Below are 14,754 nucleotides of genomic sequence, written 5' to 3'. Positions count from 1 at the left end.
AAAACCCGAATAACCAAAGATCCACACACACACACACACACACACACACACACACATATACATACATACATACATACATACATACATGCATACATACATACATACATACATACAGATATACAAAATATATAACTATATATGGATATACAGAATATCCATGAATATACAGTATATATGTCTATGGAAGGAATATATACAAATGTGTGTGTGTGTGTGTGTGTGTGTGTATATATATATATTAGAAAAACAGAATTGGAAAGGATCTTGGAGGTCTTCTAGTCCAACTCCCTGTCTAGGCAGGAAACCCTACACCACTTCAGACAAATGTTTATCTAACATCTTTTTAAAAACTTCCAGCTTTGGGGCATTCACAACTTCTGGAGGCAACTTGTTTCACTGATTCAGCCACCTTTCTTTGTTGTTTGTTTCTGGATCGCTTTTGTTCCAAACCAAGCTTACATCATTGCCTAATAGTGGCAAGGAAAATGCCACACAAAAATAAACGCCTTTGGAAAAGCAAACTTGTGTTTTTAGCGCTACAAGCTCCTGTATTTTGGCATCTAAAGTGTCTTTTAAATTGGTTTTTTTGCCTAACACCCCTGAGATTGAACAAATACTCCTGTGTATTGCAAAGAGAACACATCTGGCAACAAGCTTTTATCCTAGTTTTGTTTCATGTTTACTGGATCAACAGGCCCAAAGTTCTATTTTACAAGATGATAATCAGGTTCCTAGGCAACCAACCCTATTTTCAGTTCCTTCCCATCGAGACAACTACCTCCTCGTGCATGTAGAGACAGAAGAGTGACAGATTTTGGCAGTCTCTAATTTGAGATGGAATTAAAATTTAGCCCCTGAAATCTCAGGACGAGGCAGCATAAAATGCAGCATTGGGAGCAATAAGAAGTAAATGGTTCCCACTAATTAAACAAAGCTACATCAGAGCCCTGCTGAGGGAGGGTTACCTCAGGTGTGTTCAGAAATATGTTCTTCTCTAGAGGATCCATCATTCCTGCTGTGTGCTCTGCCATGCCTTTCTGCAATTATCAAGGCACCATTTAAACAAAATAAACGTGTGTATGTGTGAGGAAATTCAGAGTTTTAATAGACCTAGTTTAGGGCACAATTTATAAAGAACGTTGTGTATACAAGCCCCCCTGTGACCAATGCTGAAGAATACTACAATGGAAAATGGCTCCCATGTATTTCTAGGATCTGTTTATAAGGCACAATAATGTGCCTTTGCATATATTAAAGTAACACTGTTGATCTGACTTAATTTGGACCATATTTATTTGCATAGATCTGCCATAAGGTGCCTTGTCTGGCTTTCCTTATTCAAAGGATGTTTTGGTCTTGTTTAATTTTTCCAAGTGCTCTTCTACTTGAGACTAAGGCATGTCAGAGCTATGCAATTATAGGGCGAAATACAGGTAATTCTCAACTTATGACCTTAATTGAGTCCAAAATGTATGTTGGTAAATGAAACAGTTAAGTGAATTTTGCCCTATTTCGTCACAGTTAAGTGAACCACCACAGTTGTTAAGTTAGTGGTACAGCCGTTAAGTGAACCTGGCTTCTCCATTGACTTTGCTTGTCAAAAGGTTGCAAGAGGTAATCACATGACCTCAGGACACTGCAAAGGTCATAAATATGAGCCAGTTGCCAATTGAATTTTGATCACGTGACCATGATAATGCTGCCACAGTCATCGGTGAAAAATGGTCATAAGTCACTTTTTCCAGTACTGTTGTTACATTGCTCTCGCTCTCTCTTCTTCCAATAACAGTTATTGGATATATCTATGTGTGTGTGTATGCAGGTCTTGGCGTGTTCGGGTCTTTTTCTGTGTAAGGCTGAAAGCATCTTGGCAACGTTTCGAAGAGGTCCCACTCGCCATCTTCAGGCTGGTACTTTCGGCTTTGTGCTTGTGCGAAGCCGAAAGCACCAGCCAGAAGATGGTGAGTGGGACCTTGTCAAAATGTTGCCAAGATGCTCTCAATCTTACACGGGAAAAGATCCGAACACGCCAAGACCTGCGTACCTGTACCCATGAAAATCTACGAAAACATATATATGTGTGTGTGTGTCACTCTGTCTGTCTGTCACTCTGTCTATCTATAAAAGAGAGGGTAGTATAGAATGTAATACATTTTGTGAAATTCCAAGAAATGTGAATTTACAATTTCATAGTGCAGTATGTAGTGCAGTATGACTCTGAATATTATTGTTGTAATGTAAAAATGAAAGGATTTCCATATAAAATCAACAAACTAAATATGACCTTATTGAACATTTCTGGTAGACAGTATGATCTCCATAAGAGCAATTTTGCCTTCTTATTCCATGCTGTTCAGAAAATAGATGGAGAGAAAATTTGAATATTTATGGAAATCCTAGATCAGTGACAGGTGTTTTTTTTAAATAATGTGATAACCTCCACTGCTAATGTTTAGCTCAAACAAAGATTAAAAAAACAACTTACTGGCCACAACTATTTTCCTAACTATTTTGAACTTGAAAGGTGGTAGTTAGTTCCAACAGAGCATAATAAAAATAGAAAAAGAGATTAAATCTCAAGTATTTTTTTTCAGAGACAGCCTCTGCCCTTGCAAATATATTCTCATCTGGATTTTCTGAACAGGTGTAAATCTATCAGAGTCTCTATTACCAACTTTCATCAGAATATGTTGGACTATAGCAAAGTACTAATCACCATTAAATAATTCTGGAATATTAACTATTTACCTGCCATCTAGGATTTCTAATAGCAATTCACCAAAAGGCTAATGATGACACCCATTACTGAAACAATGTCAAGACTATATTGTTTCCTAAATGTCAGGTGATATCAAATACATGTAAGTAATTTCCCTCATAGTCATAATACATTTTCACATTACATGATGATTTCAATAAGGATGTTGAAACCTGTAGCTTAGAATAACAACATACTAATGATGATGGACAACATGTAGGCCATTTACCACATTATGTCCATTACTTAATCCAAAATTAAGTATGCTAGTCACATTTTTGCATGGCTGCAAGCTGATTATTTGAAACCAAAAATAGCAAATAATTCTGTTGCTTGTCTTTTTTTTCTTATGCTCCTGAATAAAAGGTGGGATTGATAAAACAAACACATAGTTAGATAAAAAAAAATATCCACTGCACTTCTTCCATTGTTGTGAGAGGCAGATAGGTGACAGGAGAAATATATCACTTCTTTTTATTAAAAAAAACCAGCATTCAATTTAAACAGAAACCACAAGTAGTCTTTTATATTAAATGAGTAAAGAGAGCTCATAAATGCAAAGTGCTAGTGAAATCTTTTATTTTGTAAATACTTTCTTAAGAAGAAATTGGATGATTCCTACTAATTTGTTATACTTGCAGCTAGACTATGGATGAACCTGCTGAATTTTAACAGACCAATTTTAAAATTGGGTGACCTGCAGAAACACCATACCCAGGGAACAGATGAACTAACTGCTATAGTTGTTCTGAATTGTTTCAGGGGTCTTATATTTTAACTCTATTTCTTTTTTGCTTGAAAATAAGCAGAACTACTAGGGGAAAGGTTCAGTCATTAAATTTACATATCTGATTACCCTAGTTTATTGACTTATTGGAATTCATTTACTGTCTTATAGGTTCTAAATTGAGGGCAAGAGGTTAAATGTTATCACAAATTGGTTTTGTGCTCCACAATTCATCAATCTTCTAGATATTTTTCCTGATCCCATCCCACCCTATCTCATATAAGATGTTATATTGTGATTGTTTAAACTGGTAACACTCTCTCTGTGTGTATGTGTATGTAAATTCTGTGTGTTGGTTTTTTTTTAAAAAAAGGAATAAATCAGCTACAACCAAAAATACCATATAGATTTTTGTTAGTTTAGTAAGAACAAGAATTAAATGCTGTAGTTTCTGTTATTTATATTTGCAGATAAATAATCTAGTCAATGTTTGTAAAACATTTCCATATTTTTAATTGCCCAGGTCCTCTTGGATCAGATAAACATTGATGCTCAGCATCTTTTATATATAGTTTTTAAATAAGTTTTAAATCACTATATTTCCAGTGCAGAAAATACAAAATAAATGTCACTTATAGAAGTTGGGCAGTGTTTTGCTTCAGTTAATACAGAGCTCATGATATTGAGCATTAAACATATTCATTAACCAAATGTTTCATTATCCATTATTTTGCAAACAATATAATTGTCTAGTACAGAAAAGTCCATGGGATTTTTCAAAAATATTCACCATGGTAAAAAAAAAATCATTACAAATAAAATAGTAGCAATTTAAATTTTAACATAAATGATACCAGCTCATGTTCTTCTATGATCCTGTTTCCCCAAAACACTGAATTGAAAATCAGTTAGAGCAGTTATGGTTTGAAAACCCAATAAACAGCTAATTATTTAGTCAACTAACTCCGAGGGAGTTAACTTAGGGTTAAACCAACTCAAACTAGTCAATTGTAGTGTATCAATGTTAAACCACAGTCAATTACTATATTTTGCCTACAATATTTACTTCACCAAGAGCCAGGCAGAATAAGAGGATGGGGAAAAAACATCCTGATCAATTTGCCTAGGCCTGTGTGCTCCCTAAACTATTAGCATTGAAGCAATGGTGTCTATAGCATAGTGTCAAAATTGGAAAGACAGATGGAATTTCAAGATGCAATCCCATCCTCCCTTTTAAACATGGTTTAATAACTGCATATATGAAGGGGATGGAGTTTGTAATTCAAACTCTGTCCCCCATTTTGCCAGTAGTGTGGCTAGCATATTTGACTTGGAGCAGATATTTTAAGAATCCCGCCTTTCATTTCTGAGAACCATTTTAGTGTAGTAATTAAGGTGTTAAACTAAAAATAAAGAGATTGTGAGTTCAAATCTTCTCGTAAGCACAAGGGCTTGATTTTGGATGAGACAATGCTCTCTGCCCTAGGAAGAAGGAATTGGTTAAACTGTTCTGAAAAATACTGCCAAGAAAGCTGTAGCAAACAGTGACCAGGATTCAAACTAGATTTGAAGCACACATTTTTTCTCGACTGCTGTAGCATCATCACTGACCACCAAATAGATGATATGTGGACAGCAGCAATTTCATTCCACATCTGTTGCTGGCCTCTTTATTTTATTTATTTATTTTTGGCATCACCCTCCTTATTGCCTGCATCTGGGAAAAACCATCTCCTTCCATGGTATGCCACTGCTTATTGCTAATTTTGACCCCACTGCCAATTCTTCTGTATAGAAATTTTAGTAGCTCCCTGGGTTATGCGTTATGTGAACAATGCTTCTGAGTATGTGACATGATGTTATTTCAATTTTTTTTGTTATACGTAATTGTTGAGGTTTTGGAAAACCAGATCTAACAGTTATTAAATACTGTAATTTGAGTGGATTTTTAAGAAAGAAATAATAAAAAATAATCTAATAGTTACTTGATGAATCTGCTACTTTCATTATAACAAAAACTGAATAAATTCAGAACAACAAATTGTTATTGGAGGCAAAATGGTCTGAGTTGTAAAAAATTAGATGGCAGCGGAGTTAAAATTTTCTGTATCTGATTGCTGACATCTAGTAATTGCCTAGATATTTGTAAAGCAGTTATGATAGCTTTAAACATGATCTGTTGCTTATTTTTGTAACTGCCCATCCTAGACACACGCCTGTAAAAAGCACCTTTTTGTGAGTAAATAGAAATGATGGAAATATTGTGCTATTATAGGCACCTCACAAAAGAGAAAGGTGACTTCTAATTGATTCAGATCGTTGTTCTCTCTAGTTCAAAATTATTCAACATATTTTCTAGACTTATTTATGGATGCTAGGGATTGGTCCTGGGTTCTTCTGTATGCAAAATCTATGCTGTAGCATTGATCTGTGGCTTTTCCAAAACTGATAAGGAATGGTAACAGATCCGATCTATAGTATATGATGCACAAAGCCACAAAATCATTAGACTTATCTGGAGTCATCATTAAGTCTATAGTTAAGGCTGTCCACTTAATGTGCAAAATATGTATGCTATGATTAACAATCCCTCCACTATGGCTTCTGAGTGTTGATTTCCACGGCCATTCATCCCCCCACCCCAAAATAATATTGGGTACATAAAAGGTTACAAAGTGAAAGATCTCTTATGTTCCTAGACTTATTTTCAGACACACATCATACTAAGGCACACAACACATTATTTTATTTTTTTAAGGAAAGCTGGAGAAAGGATTTCAGCTGGCTAAACCTCCCCCCGCTCAAAGTAACAGAGACATTAGGCAGGAAGCTTCTTACTTCCAGGAATGGCATGTGCGTTGCATGGACCATAGAACATGTTCTTATGCAAATACATCAATAGGTAGCAACTCTATGAATAGTACTGCATGAATAGGGTTGAAAAATGCAAGAATAACATGCCTCTGCATGTTCTGGCTCTACTTTCTTAGTCTCTGGTTTTTCTTTGGCAAACAGACAATTTATATTCATTTGTTTAACAAATTTGTATGCTACTGAATTTAAAAAATGACTTTCAGTGTAAAATATCCCCATACAAAAATAAAAAATATATAAAACGTTGAAAATATACAATGAAAATAAAAGTTGGCATCATCAATGTCTATGGAGATTCTCAATCATCCAGTTAGAAATGAAGAAGCTTCTTGGATGAGAAGTGAAACGTTTTCAAAGAAAAAAAACAAGAAAGTCCACCTGCCTTTTGGAAAAAGCACCTTTGGTATTGGCATCATCAGATCAATTTCTCCCCTCAAAAAAGCTTGATTTATAAGAGCTTGCTCAAAATCAGAAAAATGGGAGAAAAGTTGATCTCCACTTCTGCTTACATTTGCTTGGACTTGAGTAGACTTCTTGAAATCCTCTGATTTGAAAACCTGGTTAGAAATCCTTTGCCCACTTTCCTAGTCAGTATAGGGACATTAGGGACACTGGAGTAGGACTGGTATCCCCATCTCCAACCCATTTACTCTTGATGAGACACAAACTCAGCAAAAAAGAAACTTGGATTTCTGGAAAGGTTTGTATCTCTATTAGGATAATGTAACAGAATCTTGAAAATTTATTAAACAACTCCTCCTGCACAATTTACATCTTGTAAACTAGTTACTTGGTTTTTCCTCCCCTTCTCCCATGCCCTGGACTCCAGAATTTCTTCTGTCATGGCATTAACTAAAACACTTTTTGTCAAAGAAATTTTGTAATAAAATAGACAAGATACTCTTTAAAAACATTTATCGTTCAACTTAATTTATATAGCTTAAAAAATAAAAGATATTCACAAATGATGTAACAGACAATTACTCAATATTTATGAATTGTGGATTGTACTTTTCATTTGATAAACTCTGTAATTATCTTAAAAATTGAAAAATCAATGTGGTAGAACATTTTCTGAAAGGCTCATAAAGAGTACAGAACCAAAAGCTTGAACTATAGTTATGCTTCTGTTAATTATGATTAATTATTCATCCTAAAGGTTTTTTTAGAAGTCTCTTAATAGCAATATACCAAAATTATTGAATGTCAATGAAAACATGAGAGCATTTCTTACAAAAATAAATGATACGGTTATTGTTTCTATTCCTAAATATAATGACCACACTTCAGTTGAACCCAGAAGGCCTAATCCTTGGAAATATGTTAATTGTACTAATAGTGGTAGAACTGAAGACCAGTGAGATGCCTAGATGTTGACTTCTCTCTGATGTGGAGTCAATGTTTTAATATAAAGTTCAATATTTCAAGAGTACCAAGATTCCTCCTTTTCAAACCCCCTTTCATTATGCAGCTTTGTTCTCCAGCAAAGAAATTAAGTAAGTATTACTGCCAATAAACCTTTATAATTAAATATTTCACATACCCTCAAAGAATTTAACAGTATTTTTTTCCAGACAAATATGCATACATTAGTTCTGGATCTTTGCTAAATTGAGATTATGTTATTGGATTATGCTAGACTACTATAATGACTCCTTCTACAATATAAAGAATGATTTTAGGTCCGTTTAAACATATAAGAAAGGAACATATAAGAAAGCCTATATTTTAACTTGGATAAATGAAGCAGCTGTCTTGATCCATAAATGCTTTATTTAGTAAAACCAGAGTTTATGGTATATATTGCAAAGAAAAGGTGCTTATTTTGCTGCAATAATTCAGAACAGCTGGCACTAACCTAAACAGAATCTGTCACTTGAGTACTTTTTCTCCTTATGCATCTATATTAAGTTTTTGATGACTGAAAGAATTTCCGCTTTAAAACCAGAAACACTTGATTAACATAATGTAAGTACATATCATTATCTCCCCCTCCTTTGCATAAGAACAAAGTACTTTAGGAAATATCGGTGAGTATCATTGCTGAGGAAGGTTTAAAAATAAAGACAAATTAAAAAGTTGAATAATAGATAGGCTGTATGCAAATATATACGAAGTGTAACCACAAATAAGAAATAAACAAAAGTGAAAACTCCCCCTAGACAATGTTTGGTGCTATAAAATAAATTGCAATATGCACAATCTGGGCTGTTTTCTCAGAAATAAACATCAGGGTTTCCTTAGTTCATTTGAAAGGACTGGGTTTTAAAAAAAACTGTTTATATATTTTTGGTAGTGTTACATATTTAAAATAAAATGTTTATAAAGTATTTAAATCTCAGTTTAGCATACAAATGTTTTGAATTCTTCTTTTGTCAGCTGTAGCTGTTTCGCAAAGTAACACCCATTCTTGAACAAAGATAATCTGGTCACAGTGAATCAAATTGCAATGACTTCTCAGTGGTGGTATCAAAATACAGTGTTGGGTAACCTTCTGGTATCTATTCATGTGATTGCTAGGAGTTGACAGCAACTTGGTGGCATGTAATCACTCAATCAAAACTTCCTGGTGGCCAACTGTTGCAGTTAATATAAAGGGAAGGAACTGAGATCTCCTTTGTCAGGAGCAATCACACGGTGTGGGCCTAGTTATGTCACACATATGAGAAGGTGAATGACTTAAGTATTCAGAATTTAAAGGAATATAAGCCTATGTATTTCAGAGCATACAATAGAGCTTTTCAGCTATAAAATTGTGGAAACCCAACTACCAATTTTAGGCAATAAGAATCAAAGAGAGATGTCAAGAAGCTGCAGTCAAGGAGTCTAAATGGATTGAGTATGGGTCTGGCCTTGAAGAGAATACAGTGCCTTCTCTAGAACAAAATTCCTGCAAAATGCTAGTGCCAGAATGTAGCCAAGATTATTGGATTTTAAAGAATTAAATAGGCAGGCGGGATACCTTAAAGATCAGTTCAAGGTCCTGGTGTTCTTAAAAGTATATATATACTGTACCAGCCTGTCTAGATTAGGAATATCAAAATAAATTGTCTCTTTGGCAGAGAAAAATGATTTTATAGAAATAAGGTGGGACCCTTCCCAATGATGTCACTCTGGACTTAAAAGGAAAAGGATTTTTTAGGAGTTTGATCAATATCAATACTGGAATACTGTACTGCTGGGTTATAATTTGTTCCTAGCACAGATGATACTTGATGGTTAGGATCTGCTTTGCTTTTATTTGATTGTCATTTGATCTTACATGGCATGTAATGTACATAGTTATCTTTATTTATGCCTTAATCACTGCCCCTGATATTTCTGGCTAGAGGGTAATGCAAAATCAATTTAGAATATAATATATTATTAATAAAGAGAAAGAAAGAGAACAAAAGGTCATTCTCAGGATAAATGGCAGGAAGAATAGTAAATGGGGGGCCATGTGAGAGAGGGGAGAATTTACTTGCTTGGGGAATCTTCTGTGTTAACTTATAGCAGATTGCACGGAGGGTCATACACAGAGTGTTTCATTTTCCCATAGCAACATCATTCACTGTGTTAGACATGAGACTATAGGTTTCACTGGAGGAACAAAAAAGTTGCAAGACTACAAATGAAGTAAAATTAATGGAGAAAATAGGCTGGGCTGGATGAAATTTATTTCAATCTTATTTCAAATTTTATATGCAGCTCTGTGTCTGGTATGTGTGCATATGTGTATGCATGTGCATGCTTCCCCGTTCACTGAATTCGGTGTAGTTACAGAAGTGTTGCTATGGTGACTGTTAGTGACAGCTGTTATGTTGTGCTCCTCAGAGAAATATATGATAATAATGGTTAACCTTCTCATGGGATAGGCTGGCATTAAAAGCTGAAAATAAAATGAACAGATAGTGATTTACAAAGAACATTTATATGTATTATTTTCTGCAGTGATTAACATCTTACTATTCCCCCCAAAAGTGTTCATTGTAAATTAGACAGAATACAAAATAAATCCAATTACTTGGAAAATCAACCCAAAGTATCATTTTGGATCATCCTGGTGTAATCTGGAAAGGTTTGTAATCGAGTAGAAGATGTTCAATTTGATTTCCTGGAGCCTTAGTTACTGCTCTGTAAAACACTTTTCTATTTCTTTCTACAGTAAATGTTGAATCAGTATGTGGAAGGATTAGCCTTTTCCTCAATTATTTGCAATCACTTCTGGCTTCCAAATAGAAAGGAAACATGACAGATGATCCTATATTTTAAAAAAGGTTTATATGTAGAGTCATGCACATGAACAAGAAGTATAGTTGTACTGGAGTTCCCAACTATAAATGTGGTTTATAGGAAGCATTCTTACATTCTTCTTTTGCTGAATAACTCAGCCCTGCTCAGAAATATAGGATCTTTTCTTAAGGCAAGAGAATACAACTTAGGCTAAACACTACATATGGTGTTTTGTGGCATGCACTCCAAAAGATAATGGGTTCCATTGGGACAAAACAACATTTTAATTTAATTTCATTTACAGTTTAAATTCAGTGAAAATTAAATATGATTACTCTCCAGTCATGTATTAATTTCTTCATTTTGCCACTGTAAATTCAGCTCTTGATTAGACTTGGCAGAAGGTTAGGGTTGGAAACAATGAATCCTCAAACAAATCATCAGGACAAAGAAGTCAGAAGCATTTTTCTATCTGCAGTTCAGAAACTAGGCTTCCTTCTTCTCTTCTCAAGTGACTCATCAGATACTTGGTGAGTTATTTAGTGGCAGTGAGAAGAAACTGAGATACGATTATATGATACATCCTCCTAGGTTGGGAACTGCTGGTTCCTGCTTCCCCAGTTTCAGCCTTTATATCCTCAATCTTTCCAAAGCAACAACACATTTCATATTCTAAACAAACTATGGAACTATGCTGATTTTAATAAACTTGCATTTTAAAATACCACATTGTAACTTCATTTTAAAAGAGCTTCATATTTTGTAATTCAAAACAGGGATAGGTACAAACTAGGTTTGCTTTTGGATATTTCTTATCAATAAAATTCCATCAGCCCAGAGGAAAGGAATTGTGGGTTTGTCACCCAAAACACCGGGACCACACCAGATTGTGGGCATGTACCCCATGAGAGCCTGGTGAATTTCATGCTTTGTAAGTGTGTGGTTTCAATTCAGTGTTCATGCCTCTATGCTGTATTATAAAAATATAAGATTGTTTATATCTAAATATAAGATGATGTGTATGGAACTAGAAAAAAAGCTATATTTAAATCTACCCAATTAAGTCTTTTGAACATTTGGAAACAGCTATTAGCCAGAGAATATTTCACAACATGCCTTAGATACCTCCTGTCAACTTTCTTTCTTTCTTTTTCTTTTTTTTTAAAAAAGATCAATTGATTACAGGTTCTGCTATGCAAAACTCAGCTCCATATGCTGCAACTGTACTGTTCAACGTTGTCCTTCCATCATCAGGACATAAGGTTGGCAGTGATCTCAGGACATCTGCTTAGAGGCTTCTTCCAACAGTTTGATAACCAGTCTGTCTCTTTCATTTCATATACTCTATTTCTTTTTTCATTTGGTTCGTGAAATGGGACCTTTTGTTTGGTCAGTTATGAAAATTGTCTCTAAAATCTTCTCTTTATATGATTTCTGTTTTTCCCTTAGAAAATTGTATTCCTTTTACAGAAACTAATGCTTCCTTTAGCATATGCTTCCTTTTAGCTCTGAACAAGGCTCTTGATAAGAATATTCATCTCTAGATAAACTGAGCATATCAATGTCTCAAAAGTATTTCCCCTGACTTGTGTGTTTTTAGGTTCCAATATAAGGTTTGCAAGTCTTCCCCCCGCCCCCGCCCAATTCTTCTTAATAATTCACTTATGTTTGTTTTTGAGAGTGGAACTAAAATAGTCTATCCCCATGTATTATTCAAAAACCATGTTTTGTATGATGGGGGAGGGGGAAAACAAGACGTTTGGGTATATGTGCATATTATCATGCTTTGCTTGCACTGGGAGAACATAGAGTCAGTTCTGATTGGAAGCCTTTTCTTCCATTCTTTCTTATAAACCAAATTTAGAAAATACTGCAACCATATTCAAGACAGGGATAGGAACAATTACATCCATGAAAAGGAGACCATGAGAAGAAATCTCTGATGGAAAAAATATGAAATATATTTGAACTTTCTCATTTGCTTTGCATAAAAGAAATACATTTCAACAGCTGAACTTTTCTGAATCTCAAGGACTAAACTGAAACATGGGGAGAGGAATAACTACAATATTTACTACAATAACTCAATATAGAATTACTATAATTATTTACTTAAGACAGAACTGGAAACACATCTTGTGGTTTTCTTTTTTTAAAATCAAGTTCTTTATTGATTTCATTACAGTATATCCTTGAAGATTATAGTGTCTACAAGATTTATATTCCTTTCCTAAATTCATTGACCTCAGAATTAATGACATGAAATTCCAGGAGGATAATGTGTACATTCTCACTTTCCCAGTGTTGAGCTTTTCAAGTCACACATTCTCTCCGTCAACCATATGTACCTTCTGTTTTCCTGCCACAGAGTCATAATTTTTCATTAACAATAACTGAAACCTGCATTTGGAATTCCCACATTTTTAAGAAGCTGCTGAAAAATTATAATGATGATTTAATTACCTGTGGAAAGCATGTTAACAGGTTCTCCAGGGAATGATTTCAAACCTAGAGGGAATTGTGTAAATAGGTGCAAAGTGAGCAACAATAATAAATGATGACAACCAAAGGCTATGATTACAGCAATTGGTTGATGCTAGATAATTATTCCACTTGGCAACAATTAAACTAATATACTAAATATGCAAGGAGGCATTATCCAAAGGTTTTCAAATTTCAAGTTATCATTTTGTATCATAGTTTCAGGCTAATCTTTAAAAATAGTTTAAGTAAGAAGGTAAAAAATGGAGTTAGGTCCACAGTGAAATATTGTTTTGTTTGAAGTTTGATTAAATATAATTTTAAAATTAGCTATAAATAACTTAAGCCTCATGCTTGAAAATGAATCAGTTTGGAAATCCATTCTACATGTAAAACTGTAAGTGAATAATGTATGATTTTCTCATGACTAGGAACAGCATTAAAAATTTTGGGAGTCCAAAAGCTGCAATAATAGGGTTACCAGATCTGAAATTATGACAATTTATATATTTTTAAAAAATTCAGCCACTGTCTACCCATCTTCTTGCAAACTCTGTCTTTTTTATTGGTTTTGCTTTAGTTTTCTTTCCCGTCTGTAGGAGGTGATTGGAAACTAGAGCTACACCTGGGCTGCAAAACGATGGATACACATTAGATTGCAGCAAAGAGTTTCCTTTATTTGAGATTGGTCACATGAATAATAACAAAGAGAAGGAAGGGTGACCATCCTCTATTCTACACAGAGTAATAGAGACATTTGCAATTCCTTTCTGTTTTAGAACAATTGCAGGCAAGATTTCAAATTACGAGCATTTGTTTAGTAATCAAAGTTACATTGCATGAAAAAAAGTTACTTATGACCAGTCCTTGGACTTAGTACTGTTGCAACAGCCCCATAATCACATGAACAAAATTTGGGCGCTTGGCAATCAGTATGCATTTTCCACAGCTGTAGCATCCCATTTGTGACTTTCCCTGTTGGCTTCTTCTGACAAGCAAAATCAATGGTGGAAGCCACATTCACTTAATGATGACATGATTCATTTAATGACTGCAGTGATTTGCTTAACAACCACAACAAAAAACAAAGGTCATAAAATCAGGCGTGACTCACTTAACTACCATCTTGGCTGGTGTTTGTTATACCCATTTCAACATGGTAGTCAGTTGGGATTGGAAGGGTCCCTATTAGTTTAGAAAAAGGGGATTTGGAGGCCTGAAGTCATCATCCATTTTCTAAATCTGTGGCTGTGTTTCACATGTAAATGATACACATGCATGTTGGTAAGAAAGGGGGCTGCAATCTTGAAGACACATTTTGCTGTCTACTTTAGTCAGTTATGGAGGCATTTAAAGTTTAAAAAATATTGACCAGTAGAATTGAGCAGAAGGTTCATGGACAGAGAGCAAGAAATAATTAATAATTCATTTACCACTAGCAGTTGCCAAGTGGTGACTGGCAGAAGATGCAAAGCTACTGCAGTCTGTCACTATGGTTTCATCACTCATTTACTAATTGCAGTAAATAGCATTTCTATGGATCCCATGGTGCTCATTTTCTGTGTAGTACTAGCATCACATGGAAAAGGGATCTTCCCCCCTTCAATTTTAGAAACAGCTGTTGGATCCATCAGTGAAAAGTTCAGCTGAGTTAGTTGAGAAAGGAGGAAAAGGGTATATTTTTCTAGTTGTATTAGAA

Source organism: Pseudonaja textilis, chromosome 1 (genome assembly GCF_049901715.1).
Source record: "Pseudonaja textilis isolate UNSWEBS1 chromosome 1, rPseTex1.2, whole genome shotgun sequence".
Lineage (NCBI taxonomy): Eukaryota > Metazoa > Chordata > Lepidosauria > Squamata > Elapidae > Pseudonaja > Pseudonaja textilis.
The sequence above is the reverse complement of the archived record's forward strand: the minus strand, read 5'-3'. Positions refer to the sequence as shown.